Below are 18580 nucleotides of genomic sequence, written 5' to 3'. Positions count from 1 at the left end.
ACACACACACACACACACACACACGAAGGGCACCACTCGCTCGCACTCACTTTGCCTTCCTTTGTTGACACCGTGAGCCTGGTTGTTGGAGACACCACAAGGACGGCTGGTTTGCTTGCCACTGCAGTTTGCACAGAGGATAACGTAAGAATCAAGGAAGAAAATGCAGGGAAGAATGGCAGTATGCCAAATTCTTAACAAACACTGTGCTTGAGAAGGTCTGAGTGACAGCCCATAAGTACAGAAAGCACCAAGCAAGGATGGCTGGGGGCCGGGGCGGGGCCACCATGTCCAGGCACGATGCTCCTCACAGACACTCGTGACCACGGCCTGCTGCTCAGTGCCTCAGCTAGTACAACAGAAGGACAGTCCTCAATCAGCTCATAAAATATGGATACTTTGTTGCTCCTAAGGCTTTGATCATTTTCTATACAGGTTTTGGTTTGGTTTTAGTTGGAAAATGCACTGCGAGTGAGTTACTGCCCTCTCCTGTACCACTGGGTACAACTCCAAACTCAGTACGCAGACGCAGAGGCCCTAGGACCTAGTATTTGTTTCGTGGCACTATTTGCTTTTATTAAAAAAGATTTTTTTATCACTTTGCATCTTGGATTTTTTTTTGCCTAAAATTTTAGGATGAATATGAAACGATGTTAGGAAAACAACCCTAGGGGTTCCATTTTATCAACAATTCAATATAAAGTTGAAGTCCCCTCTGGCAAAATGGTTTTCATGTGTGTTATGTCACTTTCTACAATTTTAATTTCTCTCCTATTACAGATTAGGAACATCAGTGTAGTTTTTGTTTACCGTGTGCTGTAGAGAACTGTGTTTCCACTTCCAATGGATAACTTTGGTTATCCATTTGATTTGAATGATATTTGAGTGAAAAGATGTCCCGGTAAGATCTCCCTAAGATGTAACAGAAGGCAAAGCTGTAAGGGATGGAATAAACCTGCTGGAGTTCTCTCTCTGTCTTCCTCCAACTCCTCCACCATGTTGGTAGGACCACCCCCAGGACAAACAAAATTTTTTCCCTGTTCTAATGCCTAGACAGGGACCAAGAGTTTTCTGGGTATTTTTCTCACCAATATTATTTCCCCAGATGAGGTAAACAATTTTTGTGACAGGATTTAAGAGGCAGGATTTTCTGTCTCCTTCCATTGAGGTGCTGCACTGTAGAAAGGCCTGTAGCTCTTGCCTCCCCTTCTACCCCAGCTGAGGAGGGCTGTAGGCACCTGTGGACACCACCGTGGCAGCAGTGTGCTGGTCACCTTCACAGCTTATGAAGGAGCAAGATGTCACTTGCCTCAGTGCTCATCAGACAAACTAGCAAAAGGAAGCCAGGAGTTGCTGAGGAATTGTTCGACAGCGTTGCTAATGCCTTCTGCCTAGAAGGACTGCTTCTCTCCATGAGAGTTACTTGTCTTCCTCCACCTTCCTTACTGATGATTTTTAAAGTCTTGTTAAGCAGCATCAACCCATCCAGATCCTGGTTCTACTTTCTTGTGTCCAGTAATGGGTAAAAGCTCCCCCAACTCCCAACATACACAGCAAGGTTGCCTGGTCCTTCCCTTGGAAAAGTGACCCACGAAAATGTCCCACTCAGGATGGGCACCCACCAGACCTCACTGCCCTTGAGGAATTGTCTTAGTAAAAAGACCCTGATGTTGTTGCCTTTGGATTGTTTCCCATACATTCCTGGAGAGACCCTTTGCTGAGAAACCCATAAAGCAGACGTATCCTGTGGACTTACAGAGACGCCTCTGAGGAATAGGTGCTAGCTGCCTGGGGCTCCTCCCACAGCTATCCGCTGCCTTGGGCCTCAGGTCCCTGGGAGGGTGGTTTCCTCCCATGCAGCCAGGCCTGTGATGGCTTCTAAGCAGCCTATGTGGCTCCTGGACCCAACACTCCAAAGTGTTTAAGGAGAAAGGTCAGTGTGTAGAAATTTCACATACTGTGGAGGCCAGAGGGCCAAGGACAGGGGAAGCTGCTGTCTCTGCTTGCTCTATTCTATTGCTGGTAGTTTGTTTCAGGTGAAGAGAAATCCAGGCAAGTAGTTTTTGAGTCCAACAGATGGATACCGCCTTTTTTTTTTTTTTTTTTCCTGTTCTTACCTGATTTTGTTTCTGCTTTTGGGGAACAAGCTACCTGGCCAGAAGACAGGGAAAAGTTACAAAGAATGGTGGGCTCCTGCCACTGCCATCTCCCTGGGGTCCCCTCTGCCATGATCTGTTCCCTCCCCTTATTTACCCATTGGGTTGGGATCTGAGTCAGATACCCCAAAGGCACCAACTGTTCTAAGACAGGAAGTCAGTGAAGCTAAAGTGAGCTTAGGAAATTCATTTGGAAACCAAATGTAGCCTTTCCCACCTTTCTTCCCCCGCCCCCCGCATTTATAACACCCCACCTAGCCTAGGACAGACCAAACTGCACCTCTGAGAGCAACCCCCCACCAAAGGACAGTCAGTGCATCCCAGGCCCCTAGGATGACGGTTACTCAAGAACAGACTGGAAGAGCCTCCCCAGCAGCCTGTGGGGTGATGGGGGAGGGGACACATTTTGTTTAGATGCTTCTTCTGGGGCCTGGGGCCAATGAAAGAGAGGGACCGACCCTAACCCTGGCCCCCCTGCTCACAGTCTGTCAGAAATCTCGGCATTCCTAGGTGCTCAGTCAGCCTGGCAGGGACAGCGTGGGCTACAAAACCTACAGTCAGAAATTCAGCAAAACAAAGATGGCTCCGTACCTCAGAAATATGTGACTGCTCCAGATTCAGGGACGAACTCAGGCTTCTCAGAGACCATCCCATGGCGCCATGATTATTTTCTTGGCAAGGTTCGTTTCACTTGATGGTGCACACTGCATCCTGGGCGCATTTTTACCAGGTGTTCATTTATTCCTTGACTTAAAGCGTGGAAGCTTCCACAACAGTGGGAAAGTACGCGCTGCCTCCCAGGAGCTCACAGTTCAATGAGCTGGACGCAAAGGCAGTGAGGACGTGAAGAGCTCGGGCGTGTCTAGACTGAGGGCTGGTGCACGCTGGTGACAAGAATCAGGAAGACCTCGGGAAGAGTGGAGTCTAGCAAGTAAAGCATGGTGGGTCTCTGCTTTAGCAGGAAGTATGGGAAAGACCCCTAAAGAGACGTTTGATTTCTGTAAGGAGTCAGGAAGGCATAGCCCAAGTCAGCCCTAGAAAATGGACAAACAGATGAGTGGGCTCTGTTCCAATAAAGCTTATTCTAAAGCAGCAGCTACAAGGAGGGATGTACTGATTTCCATTCTAGGCTGAGGCCTGCAGCAGCACAGCATGGTGTGGGGGGCGGGGGAAGCTATAAGCCCAACAAAGGCAGAGAAGAAGGGGAGATCTGGGCACCTGGAACTATGCCACAGCATTGACTGACTCAAGGGTCCTGGAGGAGGTGTCCATCAAGCCTAACGTTTGTGACCATTAGAATCTAAATCAGATATCTCATTCATTTCTAAAAAGCAGGTAAGTACCTCTTCGTTGTCAGAGTTTATCATTGAAGGGAACCTTCTTTCTCTCCAGTGTGTCGTGGACAATTTGAGCTCTCCAACCTACATCGCCTTCTAACTCAGCAGTTCAACCAGAGTAATCACTGCCTTTTTTGTCAAATGATGGAAGCAGGTACCTGAGGGACATGCAAAGAGTAAATCCAAACACTGGAATAGAATTTCCAACTCTTCCCTCTTCCCCACCAACACAGAACAGTGGCGTGCTAAAGCTAACAGTCTGCCAGGTGGAATAATCTATAAGCACTAATAATAGCTCGTCATAACTTAATATTCATCATGCACTTACTCTGCACTAGCTGCTGAGCGGAGCGTGTTACATGTATTTGTTCATTTAATCTCAATAGTAACCCTGTGGAGCAGTAACTGTCACTGTCTTCATCTTACAAGGGAGGGAAATGAGATTTGGAAGGCTTTCCCAACTGGCTCAAGATCCCAGCAGAGCTGGGGTTGTAACCCAAGTCTACAACTACAAAGCCCATGTCCTTAACCACTTTGGTGTTCTCTCCCTACCAGGCAAGATAGGAGGGACAATTCCCCACCTGTAGTCTCTGCCCCAAATGGACTAGAGGTCCCACACTCTTGTGTGCCTTCTGATGTGACATACAGGACACTATGGCGAGTATATCCTGGGGACATCTGCTCTTCCTGTGTTGTTTCTGATCTCTGCTCCATTCATATGAGGTATTCCACCCAACATTGGCTGGGCAGATGCTGAGACAGAAAATTTTCCCTGCCAATGCATTGAAAATGCATTTTCAAAGCTCAGTGTGCCTGGTGGCCCCCTTCAGGGAGGTAAGCAGCAGGGGGACCAGCCCACTCACACGCCTCCTGCCTGCCTGACACTCCTTCAGTCCCCAACACCCACCTCCAAGCCCGTCCCTGACCCAGGGGCTTCAAACCCATGGAAAGTGCTCGCCAGCTGGGTATGCCTTACTCTATCCCTAGATTTCAGGCTTTTAGGGAGAGCCGATGTTGACGTTCTTATTTTTGTAATAATAATGACTCAAGTAAACAATCAGGAATTGACAATAATCGTAAATTTAGACTATTTTTTTCCCTAAGGTGGAAGTGATTATGTTCTTTCCTGATGAGCAAATGGAACAAGGCAAATTTTCTGGAGGTTTAGCATTCTGCAAGATGAGAAGTTTGCCATTTCATTAATGTTTTTCTTAAATTCGCACTAACCGTAGAAGGCAGCCCTCATAGAGACGCGTTTACCAGGACTGTTTTATGATAGTCTAAGGCCATAAAATGAACTGGAACCCTGCAGTGCTGAAAGTTTCATTAGAAGAGGAAGCAAACTAAAACAGAAACTGCGCTCTACTCCAGCGCCTTAAAGGCGGGAAGGGTCTGGGAGCACTTGTTTATTGAGAGCCTCCCACGCATGCGCCAGGTGTCAGGAACATTTCTCTCCCAGCAGCTTTTCACACCTGCCCTGTGAGGTAAGTATTGGTTTTGTTTTGTTTTGTTTTGTTTTGTTTTTGTTTTTGTTTTCCACATTACAGAACAGAAAACTAAACCTCAGCAAACGTGAGCATTGTAGGTCGCACAGCTAGTTAGAAAGGTCACCTCCAGGTGCCTTGTCTAGGCCTCTCTGATTCCTGCCCAGAGCCCTTTCCAGTACGCCACACAACACCAGCGTGAGAACCCGGATGTGGCTTCCTAGGAAGCCAACGGCGCATCGACCACTGGGAGTCCCTGCAGAAATCCATAGTTTCCTAGAGAAACAAGCCAAGAGCTGGAGGTGAGAGTACCTGCACGCTTCTGCCTATGGGCACAGGAATCTAAGATGAGAAAAACTGTGTTTCACTTTAATAATTAAGCAGTGCAGACCTTTAAAAACACTGCTTCTTTCTTCAACCTTAGCCACATCAGCGGAAGTTTCAGAGCCAAACATCACCCACTGTCTATTCATTCTCCTGAGCAAGACAGGACCCCGGCTCTCAAATTTGTCCCACTGTTCACAGCTCCCAAAGACTTTTAGGAGAATCCCAAAGGCTGTACAAACTTGAGCCTTGCCAAGGTTGAGGAAGGAGGTTCAAATTGCCCAGAACACGTGGGCTTCTTCCTCCATAAAACTCTCAGCTTCAAAAATCCTGAGTAAAGAAGGAACATTTCCACACTGTCACCTGTTCTACCACCAGATCAAAGTCTAAAGAGGACATAGAAGTGAACAGGGACTTTTACGGTCCACTGTCCCTATCACTGAACAGGAGAGCTCCATGTCACAGTCAAGGAGACTTGCATGGCTTGCAGATCACCACAGGGACGAGTTCAGTTTTAAATACCTTTGAAATGAAGCCACATCTATTTTGAAAGTGTGGCATCGGCTTAAAAATCTGCTGCAGTGCGGAAACTTTCACTCGGCGCAGGGTGACTGTGACCGAATGGGAAACTGGTCTGGGATGCTGGAGAAGGCATGACACTGTGATGTCCAGTGGCCTCCTCAGGTGCTCGGAGTAATACTGACTAGCGACTGCGTGGGACTCGTAGGAGCCTGGGGTTCCAAGGCTGTTTTTAGGGGACTTAGATAAAACCAAGATGGGCTAACGATTGGGACACATCTTACTCACCCCATGAAAGAGACCTCTACCTGGGTGTTGACATGGACACATAGCTACCTATCCTCAGAGAGATTTGCCCTTCACAAAGGGCCTTGGGCTTGGGACCTGGTCCTTTTGGGGTTACCTGGAGTAAAAACCAGCATTTTATTGCTTCAGCTTCCTGCGCTCCTGCAACAAAGCCATGCTGCTGTCATATAAGCCTAATACAAAGTAGGAAACACAGAAAAGACCGATCTCTTTTTCCTCTTGGCTCTTCTCCCCTCCTCCCCTTTAGGCACAGAGTACCAAGACATTGAGACTGAGAAAACCTGCCCCGAGTCACATTCGCCTTCAGAAGACTCCTTTGTGCGAAGCTGAGGGTCTGCTCTCCTCCTCCTGCAGAGACGCCCATCACCACCCACAGGCTTCGCAGGCCTGACTTAGCGCACTCTGCCCTGCCCGAGAACCCAAGGGTCCCTGTGTGGAGTATCCAACACGTGCTTCCTTTGAGGCCTCAGCACAGGCCCGTGACAAGGACTAAGGAGGTGACATGTGATCCAGAGTCCTCCAGCAGCCCTTGGAAAGGAGGCATTTCTGGGTCGCAAGCTTGACCTGGCATGCTTCCTTCCGCCTGCCCTTCTTCTGGCTTCCATGGGGATGACTTCCTGCCGTGCTTTAAAGACCCCTCTTGGGAATGTTTCTCTGACCGAGGGCTCCAACACCTCCAAAGAAATCAGCCAAAGCTAGATTTTACTAGAAAGTCTCCAAATCACCCCATTTTCAGAGTAGAGGCGCCAAAAGCACATACTCAATCGATCTTGAGTGTGGTATTCTGTATTTTTGCAGCTTATATTTTCCAGATGAGCAGTTTAGAACTATGTGATGTAACGTACATACTGTACATTGCTGAAAATTATATTAAAAGCACTATTTTAATTCTTCCTCTGTCTCCTGCTGTTCCCTCTGTCATCTATGTCTCATGTGTGTTGGGGTAAAACGTGCCCAACAAGATCGTGTGTCTGGTGTTTGTTGTGCATTGGTGGGCTTTGAGATGCTCACAAGGCCAGGCTGTGGAGTCAACACGGACCTCAGTCTGGTTCTCCTCTCAGCACTGTCTGCTACTGCGATGTTGACCAAGTGGTCTGGCTTGTCTTATGCCCAGTTTCATCATCTGTAAAATGTGACTGTTAATGCACACTTTATACAAGGGGGATAAGACTAAGACACCAGGTGAAGTTCATGGTTAGAGCACCCAGCACAGTGCTTAGCACAGAAACAGCCAATGTTCTTTGTTTCCTGACTGCCTGACCAGAATTCAGGCTGTGCAGCACTGAAGCAGCTCCTACTGATATTCAGCGGTTCACCACCAATGCTGTCATTTTCCTTTGTGATCCTCCCACCCTTGAGAACCTTGCTGAGAGTAAGGAAAGGCTTTCTCTCCGGACATCCTCACTTGCCCAGAACAATGCATCAAATCAGAAGATGCTCAAGGTACAAATGAACAGACAACCAGCCGTGGACCTGGCAGCTGGGGGGGGGGATTGGACTTTAGTCCCATTCCCCAATTGGCACAAGTGTGGCATTTGGACCCAACCACAAGCCTCACCCTGGACAGAGCTCAGGCAGCCTTCCTTTGCCTGGCCAGGCCGCTTTCCCATTGGCTGGCTTCACCTCAACACCTTTATTACTTTACTGGCTGGTGTCCTACCCCACATGGGCACACTGGCGTGCCACAGGCATGCATCCTGGTCACCTACTGCATTCTCCTGCAGCTAGAGGGGAGCACCAAGCACACATGCTCTCATACCCTCTCTGTGTTTGGTGCTCTGGGAAAAACACGTGGGATCCCTCCACTCTGTTTATGGGGCCCTCTCTGGTAACTGACCTACTTTCTTTATGCCACTTTCCACCCTCGATCTTACCCTCTGTGCACAGCCTTGTCATAGTTTGCAGCTGGGCTCACCGAAAATCAAAGCTCATCAAATCAGCGCTCCTTGAAGACTGCATTCACCCCAGCTCTGCTTTGTCTTTTCACTCTGGGGCTTGGAGTAGTCAAGAAAAAGTGTATCTGGCCTTTTTGAAGGCCTCATTGGCAGCCGGGTGGGGCATTAGGGACTCCTTTTTAGCCTGACTCTTGTTATTTATATGATTATTTCTTTCTTGCAAAGCAACATGATTTATTCTCTCTGGCATAAAAATCCCAAGAAAATGCAATTTCAACATTCTTTGTCCTGATGTGAAACATGCTGAAGAAGCTTAAAAAGTGACTGGTGATTCCTCCCAGGAGCTGAACTTTACCTGCACTGGAAAATCAGATGGAGACAGAAGGATGAAGAGGAGGTCGATTGCTCAAGGCATGAGCATGCTAATCCTAAATTTCATGTTTGTTTTCTTTTAATCCACAGTCCAGTTCTTTTCCTCCATTACTTGTGCCTCTCACAAAGGTGGTCAAATTGTGGAAAACTCATCCTGCTCCCATTTTATCTCAGGATCTGGGGGGAAAAAAAGCATTATTTCATATTTGATTTCAAGATATTCATGCTTTGGTGGTTAACAATCCCCGGGTTTGCACAGGTAGTTCAGCCAACAGAGTGAGAATAGATAACTTTGGTGAGAACTCAACTGCCATCTCTTCCTAGTGTCCCATCAGCTGCCAAGGGCCATCAGGGTCTTGGATCAAACGTGTATTCACCCATCTTGATCTTCCAGATTGGAAAATCCAACTTAATGCTTTCCCTAGTCTTTGTGAAAGGATGAGTCATATGCTGAGGTGTTTTATTCAACCATATTAAATGCAAGCTCTCTTTGTGGCCCTTAATGTGGGTTCAGAACCATCTACATATCCATTTTTCAAAGTCTTTTTTTTTTCCTTTTAGCAACTATTGCTATAGAACTGCTTCTGTAACATTTAAAAGAAATGTTTACTGAGACACAAAACAGACTGTTTTTTTTTCCCCACAAAGCCTTTAAATAGTGTGCTAACCTTTCTCAGCCTTAGCATAGTGGTGCCTTGATTCACAAACTTAATTCTTTCCATTATTCCAGTCACAAGCTGAATTGAATGAGAAGTAAATCAAATTTCCCCATAAGGCCAACACTGAACCTAACATTGAGTTTGATTCAGTTCTTATCCATTTCAGTTTGCATCCAGAATCACAGAAACAATTAAGTTCCTTTAGCAAAGTATCACTGTATTTTTGGCTGTGAAATATATGCGCATGTTATCTATGGGATCCCCAAGGAAAACATTCCAAACCTTCCAGAATCCTACTGGCTGTGTTCCTCATAAGAAAATTAAGAGGACAAAATACAACAATCAAGAATACAGAGGCAAAATGGCAAGCCCATGAGTTCCTCTGACAAGTCATACAGAAGAGCTCTGGGGACTGGAATTCTGTATGGTAGAAACTCTGGACTCCTCTGGACAGGATACATTTTTATATGAGACCTTTCTGTTGTATGTCATTGAGAATGACACCATCATACACAGGGGACACTGAAAGGTCTTCCAAATGAAGTAAAGGTGGAAACCCTGTGTCACCCCCTTTATGCCCCTCTGCTCAGCATCCAGCTCCCTTCTGACCTCACATGCTTAATGTGCCCTCTGTCCTAGCCTTCAAGTTCTTCAGAGAACTAGTCTACATTGAGCCATCTGTATTTTCATAGTAAAACTCAATGCTTCAAACAGGCTTCAAAAAGAAAGACAACAGTCTACAGGAAATGCAATTCTTTCTCTTGTTTCTAAACGTCAGTGTTACTTAGCTTTTCAAGTTTTATGCAAATAATTAGACATTACTTTATAAAGCTATGAAAGCGGCAGTCCTGCAAAGCAGAACTTAGGAGATAAGAGTCTGCTCACATCACAAATGTGTCTGGGAACTCAGTCTTTGACAATGGTGGCATTGTGAGGCATTTTTGCAGCTGTACAGTGGATCCGTCTTGAAAACTGTAAGCCAGGGAGCTACCGGAGGAATAAGGTACAGAATGAAGACCAGTCCTGAGGTAAGGAGGAGACATTGTGAATATCTGCAGATGCTCACTCTAACTTGGTTGAGTTCTCTACTTCCTGGAACCCGATGCTCCTGAGAACATCAGCTCTCAGGGAGACGGTTAACTTCATTCTATATTTCAAACAAATGAAAGTCGGAATTTAAGATGTAGTGAGTGATATGGATAGAACCCTGCAGAGTCCTCTGCGAATGGCACATGCTCCACAGTATGAGAGCCACGTGGTTTAGGAAGAGCAGCTAACAGGTTTGCATTTTGTTTCAGCTGCTGATGTCTTGCCAGGCTGGCAAGTCATCCCCCTCAGAACCTTAGTCTTTACATGGCTGTGGAATGGAAAAAGGGCAGCCTAGCTGGCAGAGACGTCTCGATGTCTCCACACATGAACCATCCAGTGACCACTCCTCTAGGGCTAAAGAAGTAATGAGTTTCGTTAATAAGTTTCATCCTTGGCTATCCTGTAAGGAACTACATGAGACAGAGAACAGCAGTGACTACCAGGCTTGTGTAACACTACATGGCATGGAATTTATTATAGCTGGGTGCAGGCAGACTGAGGGCAAAAAGACATCTGTAGGGACAGTAGAGAGGCAAGCTTCTTTATAGGATTTGAAAGAAGGAAAGAAACATTAGGTGGAAAGATCTCTGTAAAGGTCTGGTGCCTTACTGGCCAAAGTCCTCATTGCAAATGTTTGGCTGTGTTCAGATCTCCTGGTGCTTGAAAGGTTTCATCTTCTCTCCTTTTCTGACATCCTATGTTTACCAAGGACGACAAGCTAGTGCTGAGCTGGGTCTTCACTGAGAATAATGCTGCTGCTAAGAAGGAGGTTGGGAGCCAGGATAGGCATGCCTGACTTGAGCCTGACACATACAAATACGAAACAGTTTCTGTTTACCAATATTTGCTACCACAGTGCTTTTGGAAATCCTCATTCCTGCCACAGGGCTGCTCCTTCAATGCCTTCTTCAGCCAATTTCTTAATTTTTCAGTCATTACTTATTAAAACAGTCTTGCTTCACTTATGAAGACTCAGTTGTGATCATTTGAGAGCCTCACCCTTGTATTCTATTCATACCCCACAAGAGGAGGTCTAATCCAAGTCTGCAGAGGCCAGGAGAGGAGGTAATGTGAGATTTGCTCTCCCACTTTTTTCCTTCTCTCTTCATTCAAATGTGGCTCCAGATGGCAGTGTGTAAGCCTATGAGAAGAGGTAGGTTTGCCTAGAAGACTTTCCATGGCCATGCTTGCTGCCCTCTCTGCCCAGTACTACAGATCTCATTCCCTCTAACCAGTACTGATGTGAAACAGATGGGCCCCAGCTGGTCTCCTTGGAGGTAGACTCAAGCTGAGGGAACTTGCTTAGCCTGCCTTGAGAGGCAGCTCTAACTTCAGCAGCCTCCTAATTGCCAGCCTTCAGTCCTAGGCTCCTTTACTCTGTCATCAGTGGCACCTCCTTGGACTGGGTTAGTCCCCAGGAAGCCCCAGCCCCTTCCTCATTTCCTCTGCCTGCCTGCACTCTTAGCCAGAAGACAGGGCAGGGCCATTTCTACCTCTGTGTGAAGACTGATTCCTTCCTGAGGCTGCCCTTGCCTCATGGCCCCAACCTCCAGTGTACATTTGCAGCTCACACCATCCCATTCTGATGGTAACATGACAAATCAACAAGCCTGAGTGCGGGGAGTACATGCCACCAGGGTACACTGCCCGAAACTTCACAATGGCTTTGGAGACCCCTTCTTTGGAATATAAGGAGAGAAACCAGAGAGTGCCTTTCTCCATGAGCACTCCTTTTCTCCCTCTCATTACCTCCTTCAGCCCTTTTTGTGTGTGTTTGGGGAGGAAAAGGCAGAGCAAGTTGGTAGTGCAAGCTTTTTTGGAAAAGGAAATACTGAAAAGCCATCTTCCGACATGTCATAACAATATCATCAAAAGGGGAAGGTTGGCCATCCAACACATGGTCATGGTGAGAGATGTCACTGCCTCTTGGGAAGCCTCCCAGTTGCGCATCATGAACAACCACCTGGTACCCAGATGCAAAGCTAGATTCTAACCTTCGGGTAGTTCATTCTGTATAGGTTTCACACATCATTGAAGAAAACATCCCTTGAGGTAGTGGCATGTCTCAGCATTGCCAGACCCTGGCGTGGAGCCCTGTGCCCTCTGAGGTACTTTAGAGAGAGCCAAGGAAACTCTACATCCAACAAAGTTACAATCTAGACTAGGGAAAATGAGCCTCCACCCCGTAAGAGCCCTGTACATTCAAGTGCTCTATTAGCTAGTAGAGATGTGAAGGTGATGGCAGTTCAGAGTGGAGAGAGGCCCTGAGGTGTGGAGTAGCAGATGGAGCACCCTCACAGAAATGGAACGTACAAAGGACCCATCTCCTATGATACCTTGTCTATAGAGATGGCTATCTCAAAGGAGGATGGGAAGTGACTGTGGAACAATGTACTAACCACCAGGAGAATAAGTCTTTTATAAAGCTGTGTCCTCACTTCACCTTTGAGGCATCCTTCAAACAGAAGCTTGTCACCCCAGGCTGTTGGCATACATGTGAGCTTCAGTTCCTCTGTATGACCAGAGTGCACTCAGCAGGAAGGCCCAGGTCATTGTGGTCAGCCTCTAGGATTACCACGGAGAGTCAGTGGTGTCATTTCTAGAGTGCTCTTAGCACTATGCCTGGCATCTAGGCAATGTCCAAGAAATCAAAGAACTCTTCTTTTACTTGATTACATAGGAAACGCTTTCACTCAGATTTCCAAATCGTCTGGCACAGTCCAATTCTAACACAGCTAACTTGCATGGGTAAATAATTATAACAGCAATTATCTCCCTGAGGAAAATTATTTGCTATCACCATTTGCACCCACTGAAATTACATGCATAAGAAGCAGAGTCATCCATTGGCAGATAAACATAATTAAATTGGAAGAATGACATCCAATGGCTGATTGGATTAATAAAAGAAATTTATTCCCTAGAGGTATTTCAGTAATGCTTCTCCAAGCTGGATCATATTTTTTAAAGCTTATACTCTGAATTCAAATTATGTGTCAATTCTTTCCCCCCAAATCACCATGCATCCAATCCTTATAAGCACCATGTACCTCTAAAAAGCTAGGCCTAGGATGATTTCACAATACACACAAATCCTCTTGGTTGTTATGTAAAATAGATATATAAAAGTCATAGTATTTTGTACTTAAAACAGTTCAGCAACAATCTCATTTTGATGAAATATTTCCTGGTTTGAGAATTTTATTTTAAACAGTACGCAAAGCTCATAATAAATTAGGTCACTACATCGCAAATATAAAGAATTTTCTTGCCTCACACTCTCCAAGAATAATGATACAAGGATTTGGATCAAAACAGCTCTCAAAATTTATAAACTTTCCATCAATTTTGTATGAATGCACAACAAAATCATAACAATTAAATGGGGCCCAACTTTATGTTCCCTGAATGAATAAAAAAAAAAAAAAAATGTCTGATTTGAGGAATTCCCAAAAGTCTAATTGTTCTTAAAGACATGAATATGGATCTGTGATTCTAGTTCTGAATCTTTTCCTACTGTTTATCACTTCAAATGCCACAAGATAATTGGTATCTGTTAGCTATGTGAATTTTCATGCAGCTTAACTTTTACGAGCTTGGGTGGCAGCCCACATGGCACACTTCTAGGTGCTTGAAGTACTTCTGTAAGGTGGAGATAATGAAGCCATAAAACTTTCTTTTGGGGGGGAAACTACCTGCTCAGGCCCCCACCCCTCCTGTCCCTCTCTTGGGACAGGAGCTTTCTTTCTCTCAATAAATATATAACCTCCGTTTGTTCCTAAAATTCATTCTTTGGTTTTAGAGAACACGAACTCATGCAGGTCAGGTCCAGAGATCATTTTTCCCTATGTCATTTGGAGGTTCCCTATATGGTTTGGAGGTTACCCACCCGAGACCAGTTTTTCTCCCTGTATCATTTTGGAGTTTCCCACTGAGATCACTGGATGGAGGAGCATCCACCTGCTCTGGAGAGGGCTACTCAGGGACGCCTATGTGGAGGAATCAGAAAAAAGGTGAGGATGCCCAGAAAGGTAATTTCTATTGAATTCCAGGTTATCTCAGTCAAAGACTCTTACTCCTTTAGAGTGTGCTTCATTAGGCACCGGAAGACATTTGATCCTTACATGTTAAAAAGAGCCATTTAAATAAAATAAAGAGGAAAGTATCAACTGTGGTTCTAGTTTATAAGTAAAAAGATGATGTAAAAAGGAAAATGGTAAAAATGTCTTATGTTCAGATTTGGTTTACATTAAGAAGGTCATTGTTATTTAAGTTTTAAAATGTAGATGTGAGCGACAGGACAACCAGGCAGTTCAGCCTTGCCCAACATTGGTGAAAGTAAGGTTTCCCCTATTTGTCTTTCTAGTCTAGAGGGTGTAGACTATTAAAACAAGCTATAAATGCCTCTACAAGGCTACACCCATTCTCAGCAGGGATTATACAAGCTCCTCAAAGATAATACCTTTTAAAGAAGTAAATAGGAAATTTGGAACTTCCAGAGTTCATGTGCCTCAGATGACCCTGATAAGTACATTGATGTCTTTTACAGGATTTATTCAGACTTATGAACTGTATTGGAGAGATGTAATGTTAATCTTAAACCAAGCTTTGACTTCTATGAAAAGCAGGTAGCCTTATAAGCTGCTATTACATTTGGAGAGGAATATTATATTGTTATAAGGACTCAAAAGATGGACAATCAGTGGAATTACCTGTTCCCACTGGAGCCCAACCAGTCAGAGCCCTGCTGCTAATAGCCAGGCAGAAGAATGGAAAAGACAATTTCTTTCAAGTGTGTATCCCTCAAGGTCTAAGAACTAGAATCAAGCCTTCAGTTATTAAATGTTAGCTGTTTATCAGGAAAAAGATGAACACCCCTCTGATTTCTCAAAATGTGTAATAGAGGGACTGGTAAAGCACACTTTGTGAGATGTTAATTCAACAGACAGACAGATTAGTCTTATAGATAAGTTCAGGAGCTACAAAAGATAGCTTTTGCTCCAGACAACTCATTTGATGCTTTGGTAAAAACTGTTTTAAGTGTCCTATAATTGGAACTGGGAGAAAACCAGGGAGAGAAAACAAAGAGATCAAAAATGGCTGTGATTATTGCAGCCTCAAAACAGACTCTAAGTTTGGTTCTCTTGGCTCCAAGAAGAGCTCAACGATGATGGTGTTCATCTGCTACTGCTGTCAGAAGCCAGGCCAGCATAAGAAGGACTGCCTTAAGAGGCCCACAGCCATGCCCTGACTGCCAAGGCAGCCTCTAAAAGTGAGACTGTACTCTGAGGCAGAGGCCCCAGAGCTCAGACTCAGCTTTCCAGGTGGTCCAGTAGGACTGAAGGGCCCTGGGCCTGCCTCTTCCCTCTGGCCAGAATGTTACCTCTACCTGCCATCTCCATGGAGGAGCCCTGAGTAATCATGACTATAGGAGGGAAAAGAAACCCAGCCTATTGCTGGACATCGGCACAGGTCTCTTCGTCCTTCGCCAACTCTGACTTTCCTTCCAGTCATCATACCTCAATGGAAACAGACTTTAGAAGATATATTGCTTTAGCTGTAACTGAGGTAAGGCAATATATTCAGATTGTTTACTAAACAATAGTACTGAGACTGATATTTTACAAATGTAATATATTATTATTCATGTGTGAGACTTACAGCATCTCACTAGTTAAAACAGGTTCCCAAAGACAGATAAACAACCTGTCAGTGTAAAAATGTCCTAAAGACACTGGTTATGCAGTGTCCAATAGCTTTGGGCCTATAGATAGAGCCAGGCATTGTATTTGTGATGTAAAACTCAGAACCACAGGGTTGAAAGGAAAAATCCCTTGGCAGTGCCCCTTGCTTATCATGGGGGACATATCCAAAACACTGAATGGGACATTAGTTTAATGTGACTAAATGCTTTGTACTTCATGATGAGTATGTAAACCTGGTTGATTTTTAATATAACTCCAGTATTTCATGTTGATAGTTAATACATGTGTGACCTTTCTTAATTAAAGCTAGAGGGACTTACAGCAAACTGTCAGATTCCATGAATAAAAGGGTCTAAGAGCTAGTGAGTTATGATTGCTAGATCTCAAAAAGGTTTATAAATGTACTTGTTAGCTCAAATGTTCATGCTTTGATAATATATGTTCTAATCTCTCAGATAATTTGTTATTTCTAGAAGATACCAAAACCCAGGTAATCATGCAGGTAAAAATCTAAAACCAAAAGGTTATATGTTGCTCAGTGGGCTCCAGATATCTGACACAAGCCGTAGAAGTAAGAAGAGTTTTCAGGAATGAATTGGTCTCAGTTGAGGAGTTTCTAGAAAGGATACAGAATGGAATTACAGATGGAAAATAAGAATGGGGATACTGGCAGCCCACAGGAAAGCCAGACAGAGAGAAGAGACATTTCAAGCAGAAATGCCCAAAGCTGCTAGAGAAGGAAAAAGTGTTCATGATGGAGTCAAACGAAGTTTCAGATTAAGGTGGTCATGTGTCTTCCCTCTCAGTCTGAGGGAACCCATGTTAAATGCCAATATAAGAAGAAATCCTGTTAAACTTTCAACAGATTGCCTATACAGATTTTTCAGTAGTTACCCAGCCAGTGGCCCACTTGAAAATGGGAAAATACTGTTTTTCCTATGCCTGGTAATTCATGTTCCCCAGTAATAAATAATAGGAAAGGCCAGTTTGTTTGAGACAGTACCCAATGGCCATGGAAGATAAAAGAATTAAACCCCACATTTAAGAGATCTCTGCTAATGGACCTAAAAAAATTTTCTGACTAGTGCTTTTATTTGGCCAATGTATGTTTAATAGTTTCTTTGCCTTTGTCTTCAGATTCAAATCTTTAATGAAAATGCATGGTGTCTATTGAGGGCCTTTAGATAGAACCTCTGAAGAATATATCTGACTGCTGTTCAACAACTACGACCCATTCCAGCTTGAAGAAGCCAGAGCAGTCATTGCCCATACCTTCCTCACAGCAGTTTGGGTTACTTCTTCAGAGGAGGGAATGTTGTAGGCAGCCGAGTTAGATAGAAATATTATAGGCAGTTAGACAGGGTCAGGCCCTCAAGAAGACAAGATGGAAGACAAGGTGACTTTGCAACTTGGAAGAGACAGACACTCCCATATAGGCCATATCTCAAGACCAAGACAGAAAGAGGAAGCATGGCTACATACTTCCCTAGGGATGGGCACTAGGAATTGATATCCTAAATAGTATCAATCAACTTGAAAGAGCCCAAATGAGTCACTAGCCCAATCCCCAACAGGAAGAGACCCTGTTCCATATTCGTGCCCACTTTCTATGTGACTTGCTTTTCCATTTGATACTGGATTTAATCAATTTTACCTGAGCAATGGTGCTTGTAATCTCATTGACTGACCATAGTTTTGTCCCACCTCATGCCCAGCTAAGCAAGTTCCCATGTCTTCTCCACCACCTTAGACCCACCTCACCACATGGTTTTCCTCTATAAAAGTCCCTGCAAGAGACAACTTCCCATGGGGGGAAACTACCCACTTGGGCCCCCCGCTCCTGTCCCTCTCTCAGGACAGGAGCTTTCTTTCTCTCAACAAATATATTCTGCTCATAAAAAAAAAAAAAACTTTCTTTTACAACTGGAAAAATTCCAAAGAGGGGAGTGTCCTTCCCAGTAGCTCCTACTTTGCTATCATAAAGAGAAGGAAACAAAACTATCCATCCCAAGAGGCTGCCAGAAAGGACCCCAGGCCCTTAATAGCCCACAAGAACACTGAAATCACTTTCACCTTTTCACACATGAAAGAGAAGTTTCCATTCAAAGCTATTGTAGAAGTAAAAATAGGAGCACTTAATATCCACTGAATACCTTAAATGTCCTTGTATTCTAGATCCTAGTTAGCTTTGAGATTTTCAGGCTTTAGTGAATTGTACCATTAAGGCAAACCACATTCTTTACTTACCTAACCCCCTTAGACCAAAGATAAAGTATGCCTGACTGCTACCACCTTAACCTCTTTGGAAGACTAATATTCATTCTAAATACTTATCTGAAACTAAGACTTCATTAGAAAGATTCTTGTGTTATCCTCCCTTTTTTAATAAACAAAGCCATCAACAGATGAGGATAAACTAATCTTGGCCATTAGACCATGAGCAGTTGTGTGCATAAATTAGCAACACGGTGAATCAAAATTCCTCACTTGTCTGAGTGTGTAGACTAGCATTCACGGTCATGCCCTCATCTACACAGACTTGCACAGCCTTCTATCGAAGGCATAGTGAGTATAGATTCATTTCTGTTGCCAGAGTATCAATGGTTAGAAATTTCCTACCTGCTTACCTTTAAAATTTCTTTAAAAAAAAAACATAATGATAATGTAAACCCACAGCTACATGATAGCCATTCTCAGCCCCTTTCATTTGCAAAGGTTTCATGATTCCACGCAC

The sequence above is a fragment of the Octodon degus genome, unplaced genomic scaffold, assembly GCF_000260255.1.
Source record: "Octodon degus isolate 3935 unplaced genomic scaffold, OctDeg1.0 scaffold00002, whole genome shotgun sequence".
NCBI classification, from domain to species: domain Eukaryota; kingdom Metazoa; phylum Chordata; class Mammalia; order Rodentia; family Octodontidae; genus Octodon; species Octodon degus.
This window is presented reverse-complemented; position numbering follows the sequence as displayed.